The 21,485-nt window shown below is 46.5% G+C and overlaps 1 protein-coding gene and 1 long non-coding RNA gene across 5 annotated transcripts in view; one reads left to right on the top strand and one right to left on the bottom strand.

The window, feature by feature from the left end:
* Positions 1-1,511: 1,511 nt before the first annotated feature.
* On the bottom strand, positions 1,512-13,998 carry LOC142495743 (uncharacterized). Of its 2 annotated transcripts, none has more exons than XR_012801804.1 (3): positions 13,560-13,998; positions 12,998-13,094; positions 1,512-2,877 (listed from the first exon to the last, which is right to left on the bottom strand). It is a non-coding gene; the product is annotated as an uncharacterized LOC142495743 (long non-coding RNA). The 2 variants fall into 2 exon arrangements; XR_012801805.1 differs by having other exon boundaries at positions 12,998-13,075.
* The window catches only part of CTNNA1 (catenin alpha 1), a 48,195-nt gene continuing 40,216 nt past the window's right edge, over positions 13,507-21,485 (top strand). The window contains exons 1-2 of one of the 3 annotated variants that reach the window (XM_075601631.1): positions 13,507-13,664; positions 13,862-13,967. The gene's annotated coding sequence lies outside the window, so the exon portion shown is untranslated. Of the gene's footprint in view, positions 13,968-14,174; positions 14,328-21,485 lie in introns of those variants that run through there. The other 2 variants (XM_075601630.1, XM_075601632.1) reach the window with 2 other exon arrangements.

Raw genomic sequence — 21,485 nt, 5'->3', positions numbered from 1 at the left:
GGGAGCGGAGGGGGGAGGGTGTGGGGGGGGCTGGATCGCGCGCGGCGCTTGTTTTGGGCTTCCCCCTCCGTCCCACGTGGGGAGCGGAGGGGGGGGGGCTGGGTTGCGCGCGGGGCTTGGTTTGGGCTTCCCCCTCCGTCCCACGTGGGGATTGGGGGGGGGGAGGGATGCGGGGGATTCTGGGTTGCTGGGGGGAACAGGCAGCGCAAATGGCAGGACACTCTGCTTGCCCTGTGCACGCGCGCCGGGACCACAGGATTTGCCGCCATTTTTTTTAACCCAATCAGGGAGGGGGATTATTTATTTAAAAAAAAAAAAAAAAAATTGGCACGAGCAGGGGAATTCATAGAGCTGCAGCACGGGTCGCCAGCTGCCTAAATCCACTCGCAACGGGCGATTGGTTATCATTATTTGTCGAGCACTGTATATATGTATATATATATAAAATTAGGTGGTTTTTTTGGGGGAGGAGGTTGTATATATTTGGGGGGTGGGGATTTTTTTGTATGTATTCGGGGGTGGGAAGTTTTTAGGTATATATCTTGTGGGGGGGAAGACGGAATGAGTAAGCGTGGGGTAATTGACGGAGGGAGAGGAGAGAGGGGGTGAGTGAGGAAAAGAGGGAGTAAGAGTGGGAAGCAGGGGAGAGAAATACATGCGAGGCAGGAGGGTGAGACGGAAAAAAGAGAAATACATGGGATGGGGGCTCGTGAGGTGTGAAATGGGAGAGAGTGTGAGAGAGAGAGTGTGAGAGAGAGTGTGTGAGAGAGAGTGTGTGAGAGAGAGTGTGTGAGAAAGTGTGAGAGAGTGTGTGAGAGAGTGTGAGAGAGAGTGTGAGAGAGAGTGTGAGAGAGAGAGAGAGTGAGAGAGAGAGAGAGAGAGTGTGAGAGAGAGAGAGTGTGTGAGAGAGATAGAGTGTGTGAGAGAGATAGAGTGTGTGAGAGAGAAGAGTGTGTGAGAGAGAAGAGTGTGTGAGAGAGAAGAGTGTGTGAGAGAGAGAAGAGTGTGTGAGAGAGAGAAGAGTGTGTGAGAGAGAGAAGAGTGTGTGAGTCTGCGTGTGTGTGAGTCTGCGTGTGTGTGTGAGTCTGCGTGTGTGTGTGAGTCTGCGTGTGTGTGTGAGTCTGCGTGTGTGTGTGAGTCTGCGTGTGTGTGTGAGTCTGCGTGTGTGTGTGAGTCTGCGTGTGTGTGTGAGTCTGCGTGTGTGTGTGAGTCTGCGTGTGTGTGTGAGTCTGCGTGTGTGTGTGAGTCTGCGTGTGTGTGTGAGTCTGCGTGTGTGTGTGAGTCTGCGTGTGTGTGTGAGTCTGCGTGTGTGTGAGTCTGCGTGTGTGTGTGAGTCTGCGTGTGTGTGTGAGTCTGCGTGTGTGTGTGAGTCTGCGTGTGTGTGTGAGTCTGCGTGTGTGTGTGAGTCTGCGTGTGTGTGTGAGTCTGCGTGTGTGTGAGTCTGCGTGTGTGTGAGTCTGCGTGTTTGTGAGTCTGCGTGTGTGAGTCTGCGTGTGTGAGTCTGCGTGTGTGTGAGTCTGCGTGTGTGTGAGTCTGCGTGTGTGAGAGAGAGAGTCTGCGTGAGCGTGTCTGAGAGAGCGAGAGTCTGCGTGAGAGACATACCAACTGCGCACTGCAACTGTTAGGTATGTATATACAACTTTGTTTTCACTTTGGGCGCCGTGGAAAAATCCTGATCACCTTAGGGAGCCTTGAAAAAATTCTGATCGACTTAGAGAGCCTTGAACCGAAAAAGTTTGGGAACCACTGTGTTAAGGTGTATCTGTGACCCTCACCGACATACATACTGACAGTACACACAGCACACCGACACTCCTCCCCCTCACATTATTGAGAGCAAGGTTGGGAAGAGTCCTGGAAATCTCTGCATCGCTCCCTTCCCCAGCCCTCTCTACACTGCACACCTCAGTCCACACTAAGCGGTGCAGCGCTGAATTACCCATCAGTCATGGCGCATCTGATTCTGCTTTACAAGCGCGACATGAAAGCAGGATCGGGCGTGCTCTTGCCAGTTTTCAGTGATGACTGACAGGTCAGTTACTGTAGGCTGCGGCCAGGATGGGAGCGGGTGCGCTAACGTCATGCCCTCTGCTCGCCCGGGCGATTTCTGGACAGTTTTTTGTGCGCACGGGGGCGCGGCCATGATGTCACTGAGCTGGTTCACCCTCATTGGTAAAACTGCTCACATGACGCATCAGCGATCAGCCAAATCAAATTTGGTGGACTCGCCAAGCAGCAAGCGCACAGGCAAGCACCCTCACCCTGGACGAGGGCATTCAGAGTTATCACTCTGATCGCGCCGAGCGTGAGAGTGTGGTTTGCTCCACCCTGACTGCAGCCTTAGAGCTGCTCAGCAACACAGGCAAAAATTTTAGGTGCCCAACCGACCAGGATATTTTCATACTAATGCACATACACAGACCTGTACATACATAAACAGTAATGTAACAAAAACACATGCTCATATAAATATTTGATGAGGGTTGGAGAATGGTAGAAGCTGTTTTTCTCTCATAGATTTGTTAAACCTGATCATCATTAATTATTTCTGTGTTTAGCAGCTGCCGCTTCTCATTATGCAGTGAAGAACTGGATGGTGCCTCTAAAGGCGGGGATAGGGGCGGATTTATAGCCAATGCCTGTCTTTTAAAAATGTTTAAATTTTTCGTGGTGGTCTTTATGGTGCGACACAAGCGCTGGCTTTAAAAATTATGGGGCACGACGTTTCACTGTTTGGTGGCTGTCAATCTCCATTGAGCAGGAAAATGTGCACTCCAGAATCCATAGCGCTGCAATGGCATGATAAAGTGGAGGGGCGGAGGGGGCATGGGGCTCAGAATGACGGGCGACTGCGACCATTCTTCACTTGTTTCATCCCTGGGAGTAATGAAAAACGGATTAAACATTTAACACACTCTTTGACAAAGTCCCAAACTGGGGACGAAACGCGTCAGAGTTACTTGCCATGTGTATGATTGTTACTGCACATTAAATGTTCTAATTTATCATTGATTGTGCTTGGTTTTCGGTAAACTCATACCGGACAGCAGTGAATTGCCTTTGCAGCAATTTGTTAAACATTTAACACATTTCAAATCAATGTGCTTTAAGTCCTCTGACAGTGAAGAATTTAAATTACCTGGAGCTGCAAAAACTGAGCATTTTGATTCGAGTGATGTCAAAGTGATGCGAGGTCTCTTTGAGATCGTGGCCTGGTGCAATTGCACCAATCACACCTGCCTAAATATATGTCTCTACCTGTGAGATGTCTTCCCTGTGCATGCCAGCTTTTTTATTTAAATGTTTTGATGCACCATGAGATGATTACAGCAGATGATCACCACCATGAGAAATTCTCTCTCAAATGCGCTTGTTGTTACTCCACTTGTGAGTGTGCCTATTTAGAAGCCATTTTAGTGTGATAAATTTCAACACAGATTTATGCTTTGTGCTACGTTCTTTTCTTCTCTTTTTAAAAAAAAATGGTGTGTGTGCTGATCACGTGCATTTTAAGTGAAACGTCTTTGTCTTTTGTAACTGTTTTGTCACAGAAATTGGATTTGTAATTGTGATGTTTTTAATTAATAATCAAAACAGAATCAGTGTCAAAACGCAAAGACGTTTGACTTAGAACGTGTTTTAGCTATTTGCACTCCTATATTTATAGTAGCTGAATTCCTTGTCTGTGTCTCAGTCAGTGTGTGTGTCGGTCAGTGTGTATGTGTCGGTCAGTGTGTGTGTGTCAGTCAATGTGTGTGTGTGTGTGTTTGTCAGTCAGTGTGTGTCTGTGGGTGTCATTCTCCCCCCCTCTCTCCTGATTACCCCCACCCGCGGAGGTGCATAGAGGGGGGGGTCTGTCTGAGAGGGGTCTGCAGGCGGGTAGCCGGTAAGGGCACCGCCATTTTGTTTGTGTGCTCGTATGCGCAGAAAAGGTTCCAGCAGCCCCAGGGGCTTCACAACATGACACAGTACAGCTAATAGGGCTGCTAGAATCTCCTGAGGGGAGATTGGAACTTTGGGTGTGCTTGAAGAGGGAGCTGACAGTTAGGAGAGTGGCAGTTGGAACTGGGACAAGGAAGGAGTAAGTTATGTGTGCAGATGTCAGTGGCCTTTCCACTAGGCCAAATACCCCCTATTATGCCCCAGCTAGGCCCCGACTCCCACATAGTTTGTGGCTGCGATAGGGACTTGCCCCTCAGATTAGGGACCCTGCCCTGCTTAGCAATATTAGTGTTAGGGACACAGGGAGATGCCGCACAGTGGCTGCGGCCTAGGGTCCAGGACACAGATCACCCTACATTAATAAAGACATTGTTTACGGTGGTACAATCCACGAAGGACCAACCCAAAGTAGAGGCGGAGGCTTCACAGTATCAGCATCGGATCCGTGGATCCCAGCATCAGCGCGCCCGGGTGTGGCATCACCCGGCAAGTACCCAACGCATTAGTGCACCAACTCAAACACTATAGGGGGGCAGCACTGTCACACACACCTTGGGTGGGGGAGCGGAGCATTGGAGGGTACGGCCGTGCGTGGCCTGGTTGGTGGTATATATATATATATATATATATATATATATATATATATATATATATATATATATCTCCTAGGTTATTTATGTTCAGTAAAACTTATCTTTCATAAGTGTGTGTTTTATTGTATGCGGGTCCTGTAGCGGGGTTATTCTACATCATAGAACCCTGTACAGGTGGAGGCGCTACTGACCGAACATCGACTCATGTATACCCCAGGTTACCAGTAGCGGAAACTCAAATCTTGTGCACCACAGGTATTGCACCATATACACACACCGTAGCCACACATCGTTCAGGGGTTGGGGAAAGTGTGCTACAATTGGATGTGCTGCTGAGATATCAGACCTGGGGTGCCCTACTCAGTAGTCTAAATTTGTGAAACCCTTCAGACCACCATGTTTACAACCTCCGGGCAACAGGTCCATGACTGGGCCCTAGAGTACCACGTGTCCCCGCACCATGTGGTCGCGGTGGGAGGAGTATCCATAATTAACTCAATAACTGCTGTCCATGACCACGCACGAAATTTCCCGGGTCTGGACAATGCCAGGATCTTAGGCCGCAAACTTGATGCAGGTTTCCGTTCTAGTGCCATACTATTGGCCACGGAACATGATATATGCTTGGACACGGCCCCTCAGACCCTAAACCCATCCGAGGCCCTGCCCACAGGGCACCCACTGATATACCCTGAGATACCAACCTCCGTAGGGACCTTCATTCCGAGACTCACCTCCGAGTTTCCCTATCAAGCTAGACCGGCCATCTCGGGGCTCTCCACTGAGGTCCTTTCTCACGCTGAAGCGTCCACCTCCCCTTACAGTCCTGGGGGGATGGATGGCCGCAAGTACCCCAGTTCGAGCAGACCTACCTGTACCCAGGGTCACTTTCACCTCAAGTGTGATACCCAAGACCCCGACCGTCAGCCGGTATCAGAGTAAACCTGCCCCAACTACTGATCAGAGCCCAGTTTATAGCCACCTGTCTCTGGGAACTTCCAACTTAGGAGTGACGCTACCGCAACTGGTATAGGCCCTCACACAGTCAGCTCACAGTCACCAGTACCGGCGCCTAAAAAACTTCTCAGGAGTACGACCCACACAACTGGGCGAAGAGACGTTCGACGACTGGCGGGATCACGCAGAAAAGGTGCTGCCCAGGTGGACATGCTCAGATGCGATCAAGACACAACGGATCGTAGAATGCTTGCGGCCTCCGGCCACCAACATCATGCGGTTGTATCACGAAGGTCACCCGACGCGGAGGCTCAAGACCTGGTACGTGCGTTGACTAGGACTTACAGCAAGACGGATGACCCTATTGTGCTGTTGGCCCACTTCCATGCCCTAAAACAGAAGGAAAATTAAGACTTGTCTGAATTCCTTCACCGACTGCAACTAGCTCTGTGGACTCTGATCCACAAAAGGATCATCAGGATGGCGGAATTGGACTACTACCGAACCAGGCAATTCCTGCGGGGAGCCTTCCTCCATCACCCTTTGGTGGCCCGAATCTGCTGCAATCTATCCACTGTGAATACTCCCAGCTACGAGAACCTCATGGAACGGATACAGGATCAGGAGGTCATTCTTCAGTTCCAAACACCCAGGAAGACTCGTGACTTGTCACGAGGAGAAAGTGCCACAACCTCTTCAAAGGAGCTTCAGAGAGCAGACTACCACATGGAAAAGATCAAGGAACCCTATAGTATGGAGGATTCTCAATCCAAGCCACCCTCCTTTAAGTCCAAACCATCAGGGAGAATGTCTCCTACGTACATGATTCGGGCCTACCTGCGAGAAGCTGGCGAGCTACCCCTGGATCCTTTAACAATCCATCCCCTCCTGCTGGAAGAGTGTAGCAAGATATCTGTCCAAGACAGGTATGAAAAGACATCTTCAACTTACAACTCGGGTTAACAAAAATTCCACCAGGGGGAGTGAAGCGGATGGTCGCGATGTGCTGCTACCCCGACCGGGATGAAGCTGACCACCTCTTCTCCCTGGAGAGTACTCTCGAGGACGATGCCCAGCGAGGCTACAAGTTAATACCTGAAGTGCAGGAATGGACCTCCAAAATTCCTGGAAAAATCTAAGTATTTGTCCAAAATATCTTGCCCTACCCCATGGCATTCGACCAAGGCCGAAAATTGTTTTTGTTATTTTGGCTGTGTACCAAAACAAATTCAAGTTACAGTTGAAGTGAAAAAGAAGTGATCTGCGCTCATAAAATTTTGAATATTGTACTCAAGTAAATTTATACTTCGTGCAAAGTAAACCAGTGTTTAAATCTAAATAAGATGTGATAAATCAAATATAGAACCTGTTAAAAAGGAGGTAAGTGCTGCTGTGCTCGTGGGATGGCTCCACAAACCGAAAACTAATACAAGAACAAAAAGAGAAAGTATGGAGAAGGCTTGGAACGGCTTATGATCCGATGCATACCACATCATCTGTAAAACACAGTGGAGGCAGTGTGATGGCATGGGCATGCATGGCTTACAATGGCACTGGGCCGGATGAATTCTGAAGTGTATAGGGATATATTGTCTGCTCAGATTCAGCGAAGTTGATTGGACGGCGCTTCACTTTACAGACGGACAATGACCCAAAACATACTGCGAAAGTAACCCAGGAGTTTTTTAAGGCAAAGAAGTGGAATATTCTGCAATGGCCGAGTCAATCACCTGATCTCAACCCGATCGAGCATGCATTTCACTTGCTGAAGACAAAACTTAAGGCAGAAAGACCCACGAACAAACAACAACTGAAGACAGCTGCAGTTATGGCCTGGCAAAGCATCACAAAGAAGGAAACCCAGCATTTGGTGATGTCCATGCGTTCCAGACTTCAAGCAGTCATTGCCTACAAAGGATTCTCGACAAAGTATTAAAAATGAACATTTTATTTATGATTGTGTTAATTTGTCCAATTACATTTGAGCCCCTGAAATAAGGGGACTGTGTATGAAAATGGTTGCAATTCCTAAACGTTTCATACAATATTTTTGTTCAACCCATTGAATTAAAGCTGAAAGTCTGCACTTCTATTGCATCTCGGTTGTTTCATTTCAAATCCATTGTGGTGGCGTACAGAGCCAAAATTATGGAAATTGTGTCAGTGTCCAATTATTTCCGGACATAACTGTATGCCCAAAGTGAATACCGCTGCGGTGTCAGAGCCACCAACTGGGCTGACGTTCAACTTCGGAGATTCAGATCTACCGGCTGAATGAAAAAACTGACTCACGGCCAAGTTAGAAGAACGTCGGGTCCGTATTCTCCACAAGTGAGATAGATGTGGGCTGCAGCCGAAACGCCCAACACACCATCCGTCTCAGTGACACCACCCCCTTCCAAGAGCGTTCTCGTCGCATTGCCCCTCGGGATGTGGACGATGTAAGGGACATCTTACAAGAGATGGATTGTGACCGAATCCCGGAGTCCCTACACCACGCCCATCGTGGTGGTGAGGAAGAAGAATGGGTCGATAACATTGTGTGTCGATAACCGGACATTGAACAATCGCACGTACCCGATCAGTACACTATTCCCCGTATTGAAGAGATTCTCAACGCTCTGACGGGGAATCAATGGTCCAGTGTCTTGGACTTGCAATCTAGGTATTACCAGATGAGTAATGAGTAGATGAGTGCAGAAGACCAGGAGAAGATTGCCTTCATCTGTCCCCTGGGCTTCTATCAAGTTACGCGTATGCCCCAAGGCATATGTGGAGCTCCAGCCCCATTCCGACGTCTCATGGAGAAAACCATTGGTGACATGAATCCTTGGGAATGCTTGGTAGGCCTTAGAGGAACATGAAGAACGGCTGCTCAAATTGCTGGAATGTCTGGGACGAGAAGGCCTGAAACTGTCACTCGACAAGTGCCGGTTCTGCCACACCTTGGTGACCTACGTTGGACACATTGTGTCCACTGATGGGATCGCCACTGATCCAGCTAAATTGGAAGCAGTGGTGAATTGGCCCCGAACTGAGAACGTCATGGAGCTACGTTCTTTCCTCGGCTTCTGTGGCAATTATCGCTGTTTTGTGGAGGGGTATTCAAGCAAGGCCAAGCCTCTCAACAATATCCTTAAAATATACCCTGAGGACAAAGGGCGAAAGGCCACCTCTGCCAGACAGCCGTTCGATAACAAATTAACGGCCGAATGTGAGCGGCCCTTCCTGGGTCTGAAGAAAAGTCTAACAGAAGCACCTGTTCTCGCTTATGCCAACCCAGAACAGCCCTACATTCTTCATGTAGACACAAATCTCAAGGGATTGGGTGCCGTCCTGCACCAGAAATACCCGGAGGGACTCCGACTAGAAGCCTATGTGAGCTGCAGTCTGATTCCCAGCGAGCAGAACTATCCGGTACACAAGCTGGAGTTCCTTGCTCTCAAATGGGTAATCGTTATAAACTCCATGATTACCTCTATGGCGTTAATTTTGAAGTCAGAACGGATAACAATCCGCTCACTTACATAATGACCACCGGCAAGTTGGATGCTATCGGCCATCGATGGTTGGCGGCCTTATCAAACTACAAATTTACCCCGAAATATAAACCGGGGCCACTGAATATTGGAGCGGATACCCTATCCCGAAGACCAGGCCTGAGCACCACTCCCAATGATGACCTCTGGAAGGAGATCCCTGGACCAGGGATGCGAGCCATGTGCCATACCGCGACGATCAGAGAAGATAGAGTGGCCTTCTCAGAGTTAAGATATCCAAAGGAACCGTCTGTCCACTCAAGGGTGACCCCCACAGCTAGTAGCCAAATAAGATATACGTGCGGAGCAGGAAAAAAGACCCTTTTGAAGATGCGGGGTAAGGGCCACTTGCAGACCTGCTTCCTATGTGGGGCCAGCGGCCCCAAATTGCAGCAGCCCACGGATGGAGCTCACACAGCTCACGAGAGTCCGTCCCCTCTGTGTCTCCTGGTCTTGTGATACCTGAAAGGGTAATGACGCACTTCCTGCGCGACCACGATCCAGAAGTAACAAAGAAAAAATGATCGATATCAGCGCTGCTCCTTGGGATGACAGACTCACCAGGTAGGTAATAAAATCAATTTATTAAATCTACAAAAACAGATACTAGAACATAACAAAAAAGACCTCCTCCCAATACTCCTTGAGAAAGGGCGAACTCGCCCGAAACATGCGGGAGGAGGTCTTTTTTGTTATGTTCTAGTATCTGTTTTATGTAGATTTAATAAATTGATTTTATTACCTACCTGGTGAGTCTGTCATCCCAAGGAGCAGCGCTGATATCGATCATTTTTTCTTTCTCAGAGTTAAGGGTCGCGGACTCCTTAGGGTGCCACTCCAAAGCCATCCCCGCCACATATTGTGACCCTGAACGGATGAATATCACTCATGATAAGATCATTAGATGGAAAGACATGGTAGAATACCAGATGCGGGACCCTGTGGCGGGCATTATTCACCAGGCCATGCAGAGGAACAAGCCTGAACTTCTGAAGCATGCCCCCCAGCGACATGGTCGCTATACTTATGCGCAAAACAGACAAATTTGAAATGGATAACTACCTACTCTATTGGGTGGTACAGTATCACAACCACCCGGATAGAAGACAATTGGTTCTGCCTAGGAACCTACAACATATGGTTCTGAAAGCCTTGCACAATGAGCATGGACATCTTGGCGCGGAGAATACCTTCTGGTTGGTTCGAGACCGATTATTTTGGCCAAAGATGCGCGAGTCGGTGGAAAGACACTGTCGTCGGTGCTCCAGGTGTATCCAGCGCAAGACGCTTCCTACCCGAGCCCCACCAATGCCTCACTTGAAGAGCTCGGGCCCCATGGACTTCGTGTGCATGGATTTCCTTTGCATCGAGCCTAATTCCCGAGGTGTCTGTAACGTGCTGGTCATCACAGACCATTACATGCGACATGCACAAGCCTTTCCCACCAAAGACCAGAAGGCCATCACGGTGGTGAAGATACAGTGGGAAAGGTACTTCGTACATTATGGCCTGCCCAATCGCCTTCATTCCGACCAAGCCCGGGATTTTGAGAGCAAGTTGATCCGGGAACTGCTCAAGAGTCATAATATCACAAAGTCCCGGACAACTCCGTACCATCCGGAGGGTGACGCTCAGCCTGAGCGATTCAACAGGACATTGCTGGATATGCTGGGCACGTTGAAAGGCGCTCAGAAGTCTGAGTGGAGCAAACACGTGGAAACCTTGGTACACGCGTACAACTCACCACGAGTCCACCGGGTTTTCGCCACACTTTCTCATATTCGGGCGAGAAGCCAGGCTACCCGTGGATGTGCGTCTGAGGGTATAAAACGATGGGGTACCCAACACGATGCATTTCAAATATGTGCAAAGGCTTCAGGAGAGTCTGCAACAGGCCTACCAGGTTGCCAAGATGTCCTCTGCTCAGCTCAATGCCAACAACAAGAGGCACTATGATCACAAGGTCAGACACCGTGAAATCTGTCCTGGAGATGCTGTGCTTCTCCGCAATCTCGGAATTCCCGGGAAACATAAACTAGTCGACCGTTGGCGTAACGGTGTAATTGAGGTCGAGTCGCAGATGCCAGGCCTCCCGGTCTACCGCATAAAAGACACGGACAGCCGGGTAAGGGTCTGGCCCCTTAACCACCTTCTCCCTATTCCACAAGTGGAAGACGATGAGCCGAAATACCGGCTACACCACTGGACGGTGAGCCAGAACAAGTGGAGGCTGCCAAAGACACCAACCATAAGTCCACACCGATGGTGAAGAAACAGTCTACGAGACCGAAGTGAATCCTATGGAGGGACCCTCTCAAAGGGGACCCCAAAGCCATGGAGCACCTCCCGGAGGAGCTACGGGTAAAGGGCCCCGACGACCAATGACTACCAGGGTTGCTCCAACGAGTCAACCTCTGGATCCTAGAAGCCCGTGCTTCGTGCCCCAGAGAGACTAGTCAGAGACATTTATAACCTCAAATGGGAGAGGCTGATCTTCAGGACTTTGTTTATTGCTCCCCAGAGGGAGTTGCTGAGGAACCGCTCCGACGGAGTCAAAGAATTAGGCATCCTCCAACTCGGATGACCTATGATTCAATTGGGGCACCCCATTATGAGGCTCAGCAGTGGGCCCGTAGCAAAGTGAAATCCATTATAGCAATGTTTACGGAAATGTACAACCTTATGTAGAGTCATATTGTGTTAAGTTGTATATAGTTTATTGTATTTTTATTATATAACTTTCTGTATTGGTGTATTACACGTTCCCAAGTGGGGTCGTTGGGTTTCCACCAGGGGGAGGATGTAGCCAGGTCCTCCCTTTAGCTCTCCTCACCTCCACTGCAGGCGGGTAGCCGGTAAGGGTGCCACCATTTTGTTTGTGCGCTCGCATGCGCAGAAAAGGTTTGCGCATGCAAAGGTTCCAGCAGCCCTGGGGCTGCACAACACATGACACAGTACAGCTAATAGGGCTGCTAGAATCTCCTGAGGGGAGATTGGAACTTTTGCGTGTGCTTAAAGTTTGAGCTGATAGTTAGGAGAGTGGCAGTTGGAGCTGGGACAAGGAAGGAGTAAGTTATATGTGCAGATTTCAGTGGCACCTGCACTAGGCCCGATACCCCCTTTTATGCCCCAGCTAGGCCCCTGGCTCTCAGATAGGGACCCTGCCCTGCTTAGCAAACACTATAGTGGGGCAGCGCTGTCACACACACCTTGGATGGGGGAGCGGAGCATTGTAGGGTACGGCCGTGAGTGGCCTGGTTGGTGGTCTATGTATATATATATATATATATATATATATATATATATATATCCTAAGTTATTTATGTTCAGTAAAAACTGTTATCTTTCATAAGTGTGTGTTTTATTGTATGCGGGTCCTGTAGCAGGATTATTTTAGATCATAGAATCCTGTACAGGTGGAGGCGCTACCGACCGAACATCGACTCAGGTATATCCCAGGTTCCCACTAGCGATCTAGTTCCCACTCAGATCTCTTGTGCACCACAGGTATTGCACCATATACACACACCGTAACCACACATCTCTCAGGAGGTGGGGAAAGTGTGCTACATGTGTATGTTGGGGCTTGTTGCCTCTGTGACAGCGGCTGGTTAGGGGGGAGGAGAGAGTGTTTGGTAGGAGCCAGAAAGGGCTCTATGGGATGCTAATGCCTGGTGGTGGAGAGTGCACAGGGCCCATTGTGCTGTGTGTACCTGGGGCACATTCTCGCAGGTAGGTCATCTGCGTGACTGGGGCTGTGTAGTCCTTGGCTTGGGGTAGTGGGCAATGATTAAGTACCATTGGCCTTTATCGGTTAGTGAGCATTCTGGCAGGGTTAGCACTTACGGTTGTCGGTAATGACACTTAATATAAACTGTGGCCGTTTAATTCCCAGAACCTTGGCTGAGTGTTCATTTACTGGTATGTTAAAAGGTTTAAGGGGCGGGGGATGGGATGGTGACTCACAGATTCCGAGGTCATCCATTTGCTTCTATTGATGTAATCATCCCTTTCTGTTTAGTTTGCAGTCTGGGAGGCTGGTCGCTAAGTGACAGAAAGTGACCTGTTTTACAATGTGGATTAAAGCAGATGATCACATTTCTTAAATTTGATGACGCCCCAAATCTGTTGATCTTGATCTACATGCCCCTAAATTCCATTGGTTTCCCCTTTAGCCGAGTCAGTATTAACATCTAATCACTTTAATTTGACATAGGATAGAAGTGATACCTTTATTAGCCAACCGCTTTCAGGACCACAAAAGGCCCATTCTACATGTGACTTTAAACAAACAAACAAACAAACAAACAATAACAAAAATCCAGTTTAAGAAGAGACCTTTGTGGTACTGAAAACTTACACTTTTTTTAACCACGAGTTAACTATTAAAAGGTATCAACGTCTACCTTACTTTTCTTTGCTATTCTACTGGCTAACACGGTATCATCCTCTATTCGCGTAGGAAGAATACTATTCATGCGTTTCTCCAGCCCTTCCTGTGATTACGCCAACCCCCACCTCCACCTACCTGAAACTGGGTGGTGGCTGAAACCACTGATTCTCTGCTCCAAGCTGTTCCAAGAGCGAACTACACCTCCCCACTTTACTTCCCTCTGACATCGCTCCACTATAAGTACTTAACCATTTTTCTTTTAATTTTGTTTTGGGTTCATCTCGCAGGGGGGAGGGAGGCACATCAAATGTGCTGGGATAACTTGCAATAGTTTTGTTTTCATTGTATTATCGGGGCTGTTGATTAAGGGGTTAGACGAGCGGTGAGGGAGGGGCCCTACAGGCAGGAACTGGCCGTCTCATCCTGTTTCCTCCCAGAGTTCACGGACTGGGATAAAGTGGAATTTGAGAGCGGAGACAAAGCAGCTGCCGTCGGCCTGAGCCCCCGCCCTGGTCATTGTTGTTGAACAAGATCTCCCCGGAGGTGAGTTAAATGGATTAAAAAGGAGAGGGAGGGAGGAGGGAGGAGGGGGGGGGGGGGGGGGGGGGAGAAACAATTTACTATCACAACAATCTCATTTTTTGGGGGGGCAAAGTAAAATTATTTTAGTTACAGGCTGAATATCTTCAAAACTTAGGGGTTCTTTGTATCGCAATTGACTTGCTTGATATGAAGTTGTGGATTTGTTGCGATTAGTATGTGTGTATATATATTATTATTTCTGTTCGCTGCTGGGAAATTGACCCTTTTGACAAGAACTTCCAGCCAAGTGAGAGTACAGTGTGTGATCTTGAATCCTGTGTGTGGCTTCCCGTTGGTTAAATCGGACCGGAATCACTTCGGGTAATGTAACTATGAGTTGCCATCAACTTTTCGGATGTTGGGTGAAGGACGATCAAGGAGTTATGGTGGTTATAGAGCATAGTCGGCCTCAGTTAAGGGCTACGGTGGGGTAGGCACGCACTTGAGAATACATTTGTGATGTACATTTTAGTCCTGGGCAGGACAAGAGGAGACTACTCCTTCAATTTAATGTATTTAAATGTGTGGAGGTACTCGCTGGATTTCAGCAACAAAATGTGGTGTAAAATGCTCAATTTTATATTCCTATGATTTTTTTGTTTTTTTTTTCGTTCGCTATAAAACGTATTGTATAAGTCAAGTTTGCACTGTACAAGGCCCATTCTCTTCCCACAATATGGCTGCACCCCGCCCCCGGGAAACTGTGTAAACTTATGTAGTTACACCCAGGCAGGCACAAAATGGTGACGGTCTTTGGAAAAGTGATTTTAATGCATTGTAACAAACTCAAACTAGTGTCGGGAGTCGGTTGTTTTACCGTCACTTCACTGGCACCAAGCTGAGAACGGGGCTTTTGACTGTAATGGTGCCCTGAGTAGCGATCCCTACTTTCTCTTTTTTTTTTTCCCCTTAAACTTTTTTTTTTTTTTTGTGTGTCGATGTTAAATTCTCGTGTTTTTGAAATATAGTTCGTAGCTGGGCACCATTTCCATGTTTTATTTATTTATTTCTCCCTTCCAGTCACTCCCTTGTTCCTGTGGCGTTGTTCTCATACCAGGAATTTTGTCACGCATTGAACTATGTCTGTGCCATACCCCGGCCACACCTTCATTAAACTACTCAGTTTATTCATTTATTACCGTTTTTGTGCTTGTTCCGAAGCATTTTAATTCTGCACTTGTGTGTAATTTGTGATTCCACATATGCTATTTATGTTGGTAAAAGTGTTTTTTAAGTTTTTTGTTTTTCTTCTATAGTAGATCAGATTATAATGATGTATGAGCTAGATTACATTGCCATGTACACCATTTTACTTTACACAATTGTGGTCTACCAATACAGTACTATCATATTTTATCTGAGTCCATGTTCAGGTGGAGCAACACTATTTGCAGAGAGATTCTTTCACTTTAAGATATTGCCCCAATGTCGTGCATTCAATGGGATTAATACTGATCGTTCATCTCATCTGTACAATATTCTAAAAAATGTTGCATTTGGGTATTATACCTTTTTTTTTTATTCTTCTCAGATCTTCATTTGGATTTGGATAAGAATATAAAAAACACTAATTTAACATTTTGGGAAAGCGTCGATTTATTAAGATTAACTTTATTTATTGTTTTTTAAATCTAAAATACAGCAAAAATATTCATCTAAATGTTGTGTAATGGATTTCTACCATCTCCACTGTAGTGAGAACTATTTTGGGTACACTTTCCAGTGCACATAGCTAATTTGCTCATGCCTTGCCCCGTACGCTGTAATAAACAGTAAAGGATAAGATATTATTCTAAATGATGGAGTTTCATGGGATATCAGTTAAAATGTGTCACTATCAGCCTAACTGATTTAGAAGGTTGACTTTTTTATAGTGCCTTTTATGGTGTTTCCTGAATGTCAAAGGGGGCCAGGACTCCAAGGACCCTTCTGACATTCATGGAATGTGATGAGGATTTTGTTTGTTCTGGAAGGAAGATTGCGTTTAGTACTCTATTAGAATGTACAATCTCAAAATGGAAGTAGAGGACACTTGCGTTTGTCATCAGGGGGCTGGCCATGACCACTTAATGGATACAGAAGCAATTTTTTTTTTGGTCACGATCCTAAAAGTCTCTGGTGGACTAGAATGCTGCCAGACGTTCGGCATCGTAAAAGTGAAATTATATCTTCAGGAATGGTCTTATGTTCATTAGACTTTTGGCAGACTTTGAGCAAATTTGTTCTCGTATAGGTAGTAAAATAAAAAAAAATGGTTTCCTGTGTGTGGTGTGTGTGTGTGTGTGTGTGGTGTGTGTGTCTTACGGCTGTCCTTCTTTTTTTTTTTTTTTTTTGTTTACTTTTGTCTTGGGCTGAACTGCCCTTTTAAAAAGGACTAAATGTCATAGAAACGTTTTCAATGTTAAACTCTAGAAAGCTAATGCTTCGCAGGGTAATTTCAATCTTTATCTAAGGGTTATGAAATGGTTTGAGTCCTTAACTAGAAACTAGAGATGAATTGCCTTGTCCATTGTTTTGTTTGTTTTTTGGGGTGGGGGGAAACTATATGGATAGCGGGGTTTACTTGAGCTGTACCGTGTTAGTTTCAGCTCTGGGGTTACCTTGGTTTTTTTTTTTTTTTTTTTTTTTTTCCCTTTTAATGGGACTACTTGGCACAGAAAATCTCTGATTAAAGGTCCTACTAGGAAGCCGCAACGTCATCCCTTGTGGCTTCCTATTGTGATATGGACATTTTTTAAACGGATATGTGATGCCAGCAGCCCCTTGAGAGGTAAGTATCTCTAGAAGCAGGGGATCCCCGTAGCAGGAATTTTAATGCGGTTCAGAAAAAAGCAAACTGCCCATATTTAGCTCTTTTTGGTGCCGTAAGATGCCATTACATTATGGGCTGTGGCATTCCAGGTGCCCCATGATGTAGTGGCTGTCATGGCCTTTTACTGCTCGTTTTCCAGGGGAGATCACTTTGTGCCGGTTCTATACTGTACGTTACGCCGTGCGCGCGTCAGTTTTAGTTGACTGAGGTTAGTCAGCCATTCTATAATGGTGCCGCGCTCGCACGGCAGAGAGAGTGGAGCCGGCCGCCACAGGGTAAGATGAGAAAAATAATGACTTTGCGCCGCTACCGCCGCTAAAAATGTACATGTACAATGTTATTAAAGTATTTATTTGAAAACGTACACACATACACATAGTACCTCACTCGCATAGTATACACACAACGTGTGCACGCGCCTTCGCACAGGCACGGCCGCACACCGTATTTAACAGCCCTTAACTGCAGTGTACAATGCGGTCTGGCATGCAGGGAAACGGAAGAGGATCCCTCTTTTGTTTACAGATTCCGTGACAACAATCGAGTGGTCATGTGATCGCAATGTGCCCTCTCTGGCGCACACAGGGTTAAACATGTCTGTCATTAGTACATCTTGGTCCTTTAAACCTGCATGGTCCTTAGTTCACTCTTATCGTAGGAGAACTCCTACTCTCCCCCTTTTTTTTTTCTTTCCTTTTCTTTCTTTTATATAGGTATTTGACATCTCCACTACGTTGGTGTATGTATGTCTTTATTTATATAGTGCTTCACAGCAGTAATATACGTGACAATCATATAAAATACAAATAACAGATCATGGGAATAAGTGCTTAAGACAAACGTAACATTTTGGAAGAGTCCCTGCTCCGAGGAGCTTACAGTCTAATAGGTAGGTAGGAAGAATGTACAGAGACCGTAGGAGGGAGTTCTGGTAAGTGTGTCTGCAGGGGGCCAAGCTTTTATGTAGCGTGTGTCTAGTATTATCCACAGTGCTACTCATATGCTTATTTAAGCAAGTGTGTCTTAAAGGTGGATAGAGAGGGTGCTAGTTGGGTATTGAGGGGAAGGGCATTCCAGAGGTGTGGGGGAGTCCGTGAGAGAGGTTTAAGGCGGGAGAGGGCTTTAGATGCAAACGGGGGACAGAGAAGACATCCTTGAGCAGAACGCAAGAGTCGGGATGGAGCATAGCGAGAAATCAGGAGGTGTAAGTGGAGCAGTAGAGTGCAAAGCTTTAAAAGTGAGGAGGAGAATTGAGTGGGATTTGATAGAAAGCCAGGAGAGTGATTTGAGCAGGGGAGATGCTGAGACAGATTTAGGAAAGAGTAGAGTGATTCTGGCAGCAGCGTTTAGGATAGATTGTAGGTGAGGCAGGAAGGCCGGACCGCAGGAAGTTGCAGTAATCGAGACAGGAGAGAATGAGGGCCTGAGAGTTTTAGCGGTCGAACAGAGGAAAGGGCGTATCTTTGTAATCCGGAGGAAAAAGCGACAGGTTTTAGAAATGTTTTGCATGTGAGAGAGGAGTCGTGTGGCCCCTAGGCAGCGTGCTTGGGTTAATGATGGTACTTCCAACAGAAATGTGAAAGGAGGTAGTAGGGCCAGGTTTGGGAGGAAGTACGAGGAGCTCGTTTTTTGCCATGTTAAGTTTAAGCCGGCGTAGGGCCATCCAGCATGATATTGAAGAGGGACATTCAAAAACTTTGGTCTGTACAGCAGGTGTAAGGTCAGGGGTTGAAAGGTAAATTTGTGTGTCGTCGGCATAGAGGTGATATTTAAACCCAAGAGATGTTATTAGGTCACCTAGAGAGAGTGTGTACAGAGAAAAGAGAAGAGGTCCCAGGACAGAGCCCTGGGGTACCCCCACAGAGAGATCAATGGAGGTTGTTGGCAGAAGAGACACAAAGTACGATGGGAGAGGTAAGAGGAGATCCAGGATAGAGCTTTGTTCCGAATACCAAGAGTGTGAAGGAGAAGAGGGGTGGTCCAAGGTGTCAAATGCTGTAGAGAGGTCGAGTAATATGAGCAGAGTGTAATGACCTCTGTCTTTGGCAGCATAGAGGTCATTAATTATTTTAGTGCGGGCTGTTTAAGTTGAGTGAGCAGTGCGGAAGCCAGATTGTAGAGGGTCTAGGAGAGAATGGGTGTTGAGAAAGTGGAGCAAGCGAGACAATACAAGACGTTCAAGGAGTTTGAAGGCAAAAGGCAGGAAGGAGACAGGTCGATGATTAGAAAGACAGGTAGGGTCAAGCTTGCTGTTTTTGAGTAATGGTATAACTGTTGCATGGTTTGAAGGAGGGAAAGGTACCAGAGTAGAGGGAGGAGTTAAAAATGTCTGTGAGCGTAGGGTGTTATAGTAGTAGGAACGAGGTTTTAGGAGATGGGAGGGAATAGTGTCAAGTGGGAGAGGAGGAGATCAGTAGTGACACTCGTTCCTCTGAGACAGCGGAAAAAGAGTCAATATAACATTGTTCCCCAGATATATAGCACTGACATTACCAGTACAGCAGGGCCCCGCTTTATGGCGCTCCGCTTTACAGCGTTCCGCTCATACAGCGTTTCCCAATGTATACCCATATTCAATAGGTTCGGCACTTATTCCGTTTTTTTGGGGGGCAATTTTCGGCATGACATGCACAGCAGCTGAGTATCCAGTTGTCACTAAACAACAGTTTTAGTGCGTGCGCAACTCCTTGTCAGATGCAATTTGTCAGCGAAACAGGCGGTTTACAGCTCTGCATCTGTTTTCAAAGGTACAGTAGGGCCCTGCTTTACGGCGATTTCCGCTTTACGGCGGCAGCCTGGAACGGAACCCGCCGTATGAGCGGGGCTCTACTGTATTACTTAGTAGTTTTTAAAGGAGTTCAATAGCCATCCAATGGGAAGTCACACCCAATAATGTTGCAGCTTCCTGTTGGGTTGAAACTTGGAAGCCATTTTGTTGCCCCTGGAGGAAGATTTAAATCTGGTAACATAACAGGTACGTATCTTGGGATGGCCAGCTAGAGGGACACCATAGTTGCATCCTTTAATTCAGTAGCTGAGAAAGGGATTTCTTTACAGATTCCTGAGGTTTGGCAGTCTACCCTTTACCCCATAGCAGCATGCCAAGTTTTTCTCATATAAGTAGTTTGTCCTCTACTGTATCTAATTATCTTGGTTTTTGATGTTTTCTTTGCAGTTTGGCTTTCAAGACCAAACATGCAAATGTGAAATGTACAGAATCTGCTCTTTTCATAAAGAGCTAGATAACAGGGTAAAGAATGCAGCCAACATTCCAAAGCGGGTTAAGGCTCCCTTTATAAAGTCAAATAACAAAATAAACAGGACCTGCCATAAATAATTTTTACATCTGTATTTCTGTAAAACATGAAAGTACCGAAATATTTCAGAATGAAGTATATGATCGAAATGAAAAGGCTGTGAAACGTAAGTTCTAGAAATACTATGTATATCTATAAAAAAAAAAGTCACAGATAACATTCGAAGATGCACTGTTTTTAAGTTAAACCCTTGCATGTGTAGAAAATTGAGTCCAGTCCGCGCTCTTGCTCTTTAGGATAGTGGAATGGTGGTTCCTCTCTAATCTCTTGCAGCTCTTAGTGTTGAAGGTGTCTGCCCCCACCTCCAATATGGATCCCCGCAGGAAAACTCCAACAGCGATACCAAGTCCCAGGAAAAAAGAAAAAACACAAAAGCGCACCAAGATTGAGATATGATGTGTATTGACAACAAATAAAGATAATAATATGCACTTGCATATATAAAAACTTTAATGGTCCAGATCACGATCGTCACTTCTATTGGTAGAAGGGTGTCGCTGGTCTGTTTATCACATACAGCCAGTCTTCACACAAGTGTTTTTATTGCTATTTTTATTGCCATTTTCGATCGAAACGGAAAACGGGCGGGCGCTTCCGGGACTACTATAGGGGGCCTCATTTGCCGCGCATGCGCACTACGCAGATCATCACGCCGACAAGCGTGTGAAGCAGAGACGCAGCGCAGCCTCTGAATACAGCCCCAGCGCGCGGGGCTTGTTCCAGAAGACTGAGATTATCCCCCTCTTCATCCCATTTGTTGCCCTACCAATAGAAGTGACGATCGTGATCTGGACCATTAAAGTTTTTATATATGTAAGTGCATATTATTATCTTTATTTGTTGTCAATACACATCATATCTCAATCTTGGTGCGCTTTTGTGTTTTTTCTTTTTTCCTTTAAACCCTTGCATGCTTTATTCATTGTAAGATCGTCGGAAGTAGAGATCAGTGTATCTCGAAAGCTCGCACAAATAAAAGCATTTCGTTAGCCACAGAACGGTATCGTCCTATTCCTTTTTTATTATATCTATCTATATCTTTTCGACAATATCAAAGGAATATGGTGTGTGCCTCCATTTTTAAAGTTTTTCACTTAACTTTTTTGATATATGGTCAGATATCCCTCCACCCCCTCCCTCCGAAGTCTCTGGAGTGTGTGATCTACCGAAGTCTCTGGTGTGTGGTCTATGACATTTGGTCTCGGCCGTTGCACAGCGAACCAAATGACCGCCAGAGCTTGACCGCAACTCGCCTTGGGGTCACTTGGCTGCTTCTTCACTAGTGTATGTCAATCTTACCCCCTAATTCCAAAGCTACTCCCTAGCCTAAAAACCTTTACCCCCCCCCCT

Source organism: Ascaphus truei, chromosome 5, assembly GCF_040206685.1.
Source record: "Ascaphus truei isolate aAscTru1 chromosome 5, aAscTru1.hap1, whole genome shotgun sequence".
In the NCBI taxonomy this organism is placed as follows: Eukaryota; Metazoa; Chordata; class Amphibia; order Anura; family Ascaphidae; genus Ascaphus; species Ascaphus truei.
Note: the sequence above shows the minus strand (reverse complement) of the source record. Positions and strands in the feature narration are given on the sequence as shown.